Genomic DNA, 6,255 nt, shown 5'->3' with positions numbered 1-6,255 from the left:
AAAAACTCTTTAAATCTGTAATACTGTAATACTGTTCAAAAACTTTTGACTGGTAGTGTATATTTGTATGTAACAGAGGTTTGTTAAATCTAAGTCATTTTAAGATAAATACAATTCTGTGCTAACAAATTGAAATGAGGTAGTTGTTTTCAACAAGGTGGACACAGTTCTGTTCACAACAGTAGACCTGCTGGTGAAGAAGTGACAGGTAAGAAAAAAAGGGAGAGACAGAGATATTGGAGATATCATTTTTTATATGATGGCCATTCAAATAATAGGGTTGTCTGGTTTCAGAAATGGTTGTGGATGTATAGGCTATATACAGGAAATAAGGGGCCAAAATTACACTTTTTGTGGTACAACAGCTTGTCACTGGAACAGGCCCCTTAAAAGGACTAGGCCTACAAATTAGTACCTTAAGGGTACAAATTACTACTCTAAGGTACTAATATGTACCTATTAGGGGTAAAAAAAAAAGAAAAAAGAAAAAGTACAAATATGTCCTTTTAAGAGTACTGCTTCAGTGACAAGCTGTTGTACCCCAAAAGACAAGCTGTTGACCCCTTTTTTCTGTGTGGCCTGGATGAGTGTGAGATTTCCCGGCCTGAAATTATGTCCCAGTCCGGCCCTGGTGTACTCTATTTCTAGGGCTAGATAGTAGTGACTTTCATTCTGTTGATGTGTTTTCCCATTAAAGTGATGGAGCTGTTTCATTTGTGCTGTAATTTGGTTGGTAAAACTGTTGTACCTCAGATCGGGTGATGTGTCTTCCATCAAATTTTAACGGTTCTTTCATAGACCAGTTACTCTTCATGGACACACAGCTGGGCTCTGGTAAGTTTGATCTGTCCCCCTGAAATTGACTTTAATAGAATAGCGACATTGGAAAAGAGATAATTTAGTAGAGACAAGAATCCAACTGGTTGATTTTACATGGCAATAAATTCCACACAGGAAAGTTGTCTATCAAAAAAAAATATATATTATTAAAGAAATAAATGAAGCTGAAGATATGTTGAAGAGTGATGACACTGTCCAAGCATAATGTCATCTCTCCATCCACCTGTCTATCTATCTGTGGTGTCCAGAATAGGAAAAAGTCAACAGATCACTACACCAACCCTGGCAAACACCCTAAACACCCTGGTTATGTGGTGTACACGGTATCTTCTATTTAACATTAAGATCATATGAAGACTTTGACTTACCTGCATCTTGGAGAAAAATCCCCATCTCTGAATGCTTGCGTGTCCTCCATGATTCATTCAGTCTTCATGAAGCTGCACAGGTACGTCTGATGAGACAGAAACACTCAGATACAACAAAATACAAGTAGTATGTATGTGTTTATAGGAAACAAAAGATTCTGACTTCTGATTTCTAATCAGTAATCAAGATTTCACTTCTGGCTTAATTAGATTTGCCATGTTAATGTGTTGCTGCAGACCCGAACTGCCTGAGGTCTTCCAGTCAGAAAGTCCAACAGCCATTATAAACAGAGTTTTTTATGTTATGTTTAACAGACAATAATTACACAATTTAAATTTTTTTAAACCAACAACATGACAGCAGCATCAGAGCGTTGGGTGTCTTAATCACGCATCACTTTATTTGTATATTAATCTAATTGGACCCAGGATGATTCTGAAAGAATACTCTGCTGTTGCTGCAGTAACGAACACAACTTTCACATGCATCTGATGGACAGATAAACCGCACGCACTTATTTCAGTGTTTTTTTTTTTTTTGTGGATATTTCAGCTAACAGTTTGCTTTGTGCATTCAGCTGAACAACATTCCACTCACATGGTTATCCATAAAATCTCATTATATTTGTCCCAAATTATGCCAGGCTGGAAGATTGTGTATCTTTCAGCACAACCTTTTTCTTTCTGTAAATATGCTTTACATAGAGAGCTAATAATAGACATAGATTGCGCTTTCTCTTTCCGTTTGCTCTGTTTTGTCAAACACTGTACATTAAACTCATCGATGCAACTTTGTTAATTCCTGAAGTGAGCTTGTATATGAACTGTTGTGGACTGCTGTCTTGAACGGGGTGCGATACCTGCGGCTGCGTTTCTCCTCCGGTGTGCACCTACGTTCTTACTCCGCCAATGTGTTAAATATGCGTTCTTGAAAGCGCACAGTTTTCTAACATATTTACTTTAACTTCTTAGGTAGCCTAATATCAATGGTATGACGTTTCGGATGAGTCCGAAATTACAAAAACATACATATATTTAATTGTATGATCAAAATTATTGCTAGGGACAGTTTGGTAGTCGCTGGATATTGGTACGGACATGTCCCTGGCGTCCCCCCTAATGCTACGCCCCTGATGTTATTGTATATGTTAAGAACTGGCATCATCTGAATCAGCAGATATTATTTTTCAATATTGACTTTAGTTTACACAGAACATTTGGAGACACGCAGCTAAATAAAAAATAAATAAATATGTTAGAGCGAAAATAGTTGCAACCATGTGGTTTATTACTTTGGCTTTTATGATTAGGCCTCCATATAAAAAAAAAGGTGTATTTTAACATAGGTTCTATATAGGCCTATGCCAAAGATAATTGATAATAAAGACATCATTGATAAGATCAAAAATGCATATAACGTACTTCATGTGTAAGTTACATTTCATGGTTAGGCTACTTACTTATTGAAGAAGTCGATAACTTTTCTTGCCGCCTCACTTTGACACTTACTCGAAATGTAAGGTTACTAGACGTCCTGAGTTTTCTCAACAACATCACGTAAATTCCTACATAGCATACAGAAATCACTGGATACTCGGATACTCATTATTTCTGTTGAGTTAAAGATTCTTAAACACGGGTGTAAAATGGTGCAGTTATATAAAGCACAAGGCAGGCTACTTTCACTTTCGGTTTACTGCAGTCACGTGCCATCTGCGCTGAAAATTATTGCGCGTCTACATGGCGTTGCGTGGTAGTGATGGCCCTTTTTTTTCTTTTTCTTTTTTTTTTAACACTGCTTCTGAAACCTTTGCAAATCATTTGTTTAAAAAGTGTGGGTCGGAGCACGTATCTACGGAAGCGTATTGCATTCACTTGAGGAAAAAAAATCTACTCTGCCTCGACCTTAAAAGTTACGGTTCCTTTTGCTGACTAACGGTACAAATATTAGCTTAACATTACATAAGTTAGCCTACCAACTGCAGTTGATGGTGTAACTTAAGTTAACGTAGTTAGTAAAAAATATGCCCGTAACATTAACGTTACATGTTTATAAACAGCTATTCTAACCTCGTTGTACATGTCGTCAAGCGAACAGTTAGCAGACATCATTTGGCATTAACATGTAACTATAATAACTTAGCTATCTTACCTGCACTGAACCCATGTAGGCCTGGCACTGTTGTTGTTGTTGTTGGAGGGTCAGGCTGATTAGCATCAGCAACTGTGGCCTGACGTTACTTCGGGCAGGTGAAAGCTTCTCGCAGGATTTTGAGGGATCTCGTTAATTCTGAAAAACAGAGTAGATTTTTTTTCCTCAAGTGAATGCAATACGCTTCCGTACGTATCAAACTGAAACCAGAGTCAATTAATTTATAATAATAGGCTAAATAAAATAATAATAAAAAACATTATACAGGCACTTCTTATTTAATGGTAATGGTATTTAATGGTTCTAACATAATATCTGCTCTGAGCCACCTCAGTTGTGCACAAGCACTTTATTCTTAAAGTTGAGTTGAGTATTGTAATTGTATTTAATGTATTAATAAATCATTTGCAGTGGGTTTGTAAAATGTTTTTGTAAAATGTTGTATGCATGTTTTGGGCTGAGACACTTGGTGTTGGTAGACATTTTAAAATTTCATAAAGAAAAAAATACAATTGTTTTCTGCAAATTCTTGTTCTACACCTCCTCAAGTATCATTTTCATGTTGCTGTACTGTTTCATTCTTTAATAATTGAATGCCAAAGTCATGACCAAGACTATAATTATATACAAGTAAATTTTTGCAATAAAGTTTCATTAGGTTTAAAAAAATGTCACATTGGGTCGGGTGAATATTCAATACATTTGCACTGAAAAACAAAATTAAGAAAATCCTTCATGACAGCTTTGAAACCCGGATAAAATAACTGCACAGACCAATTGAAGGGCCAGTTGATCGTCCATGCTTGAAGGTATAGCCTGTAATCGCTGTAATTTCTCACAAGAATTTATGTGAGAAAACGTATTTTCGCTGATGGTCGGGAACGCCTCTTCACTGAATGTTTTGTAGTGTGTGCACCTCGTTAGCGTTGTGTTGTGTAGTATGCGCGCAGCTATGACAAAACGACGACAGATGAGAAGAAATATTGTTGCGTAGTGTGAGCAACACAGTGATTGGGCTAGTCTTTCAATCCTGTAGTGTGAGCTTGCCATTATACGTGATGCTGAAATTTTGGCTATCATGAAAAGTATACGAATGGCGGCAATCCCGGCGTATTTAAGAAGAATAGTGCAAGCAGCACTACACACCCACATGAAAACAGCAGCGCAACCGGTGTTTATCATAGCAAAAGCAACATATCAGATGAATTCCGTGAGCGGACGACGAGAGCGCCGGAGTTTATGCGGTTAGAAGAAATCTCTAGCATTAATTCTGATCATGGCTTGTCTCAAAAAACGAAGACAGATTTACGTTCGTCGTAGGAAAAGTCACACTGCAGGACTGTGCGCCAAATCTTCTGACAATGCCAGAATTTCGTCTGAGGTCAAATTTAATCGCAACGTATGAAGGTAGAATAATTCATGTATTGTGAAACTGCAGCTTCATGCTAACGCAAAATAAATATGATCTGCATGCTTCTGACTTCCATTCTTCCGCGCTTACACTTTTGGCACGTTTTTTTTAGCATGTTGAATTGCACTAACTGAAAAAATAATGCATTGCATTAACAGTGTTTGCATTTTAATGCCTTGTATTTTCAGGGCTTGCAATTTTAGGTCATGAAATTTACCATAGTTGTTTATTTAAGCTGTGAATATTTCAATTCAAAATATTTCACGCACATTTCATGATCTCCAGCTGCTGTCAGTCGCTCACCAGCAGGTGGCACAAGCGGCTGTTGATGAAGATCAAAGCTACAGGTGGATTAAGTCATTCATTCACAAAAACTGATTTACAGAAATGGAGCAAGCGGTAAGTAGAAGTGATGATTATCAGGGTCAGTATCAATATGCGGAAAAGCTGATTGTGTTTACGTGTAATTCAGCATCTTCGCTGTTACTCGTTTCCCCGTGTAGACTACATGTAAGCAGCTTTCTCTACCGCAAAGGAGATTATAATGCTGTTTTACCCGACGCTGATGTACATAACTAACATTACATCTGAGGAAGACATATTGATTTCAGCTGCTTAGTTTCTGTAACTTTGTATCATGGCTTGTGTGACCCTGTGCTGTAATACTGGTGTTCCCCTCATACGTCACACTCCATGATTCCCCAACGACGCATAACCTGGCCAATCAGAGCACACCTCGCTTTTCAGACCGATGAGCTTTGTAAAAATCGATGCGTTTCAGAAAGGCGGGGCATAGAGGAGAAACAATAATGTACAGTATGTGGAAAATAAAAAAAAAACAAACACATTGCATTACACCAAATACACAAAATAATGTTCTTTTTAGCAACATCATATGACCCCTTTAATGGTTCTATCATAATATCTGCTCTGAGCCACCTCAATTGTGCACAAGCAGATTTCAGCTCTGTCTTAATCCGTCATGCAGCTTCACAAAGAGGCTGTTTAGATTGTAAATAAATGCAGCAGACATTAACTTTTTAAACGTTCTCTTCATATTTCATCATATTGTATAAAAACTTTATTTTTATGAACATAGGTGGAAAATACTTAATTCATATGAAAATACATATCAACAAACAACAGCACCGACAAAAATATTTGACATATCTAAAATACTTCATACTTTACAGATACAATACAGCTTATACCATAAAGATTATACACTAGTCAACATTTGAAGTGGATCAAAAAAATTAATCAAAGTTGTCCTAAAACCTTAAAGCGTTCTTGTCTTAGTACAACTCTGATGAACTTTTTTGATCCACTTCACTTGTTGACTACTGTCATACAGATTGCAGCTTTACAGTGATGAACAGAAAGGCATTGATGCAAATGATGTAAACAAACTTCAATATTGCAGACATGTTTTAACAGAATCCTTTGCAGATCTGTTGACAAATTACAAGTAACCAGTGACTAGA

General features: G+C 37.0%; 1 long non-coding RNA gene across 1 annotated transcript in view; it reads right to left on the bottom strand.

The window, feature by feature from the left end:
• Positions 1-2,875, bottom strand: part of LOC107704914 (uncharacterized) — a 7,167-nt gene extending 4,292 nt beyond the window's left edge. Inside the window, exons 1-3 of the long non-coding RNA XR_001636024.1 lie at positions 2,669-2,875; positions 1,209-1,294; positions 749-863 (exon numbers count right to left, since the gene is read on the bottom strand). This is a non-coding gene — a long non-coding RNA (uncharacterized LOC107704914). The remainder of the gene's footprint in view (positions 1-748; positions 864-1,208; positions 1,295-2,668) is intronic.
• Positions 2,876-6,255: the final 3,380 nt, after the last annotated feature.

This window comes from Sinocyclocheilus anshuiensis, unplaced genomic scaffold (assembly GCF_001515605.1).
Source record: "Sinocyclocheilus anshuiensis isolate Anshui unplaced genomic scaffold, SAMN03320099.WGS_v1.1 scaffold61, whole genome shotgun sequence".
In the NCBI taxonomy this organism is placed as follows: Eukaryota; Metazoa; Chordata; class Actinopteri; order Cypriniformes; family Cyprinidae; genus Sinocyclocheilus; species Sinocyclocheilus anshuiensis.
This window is presented reverse-complemented; position numbering and strand designations above follow the sequence as displayed.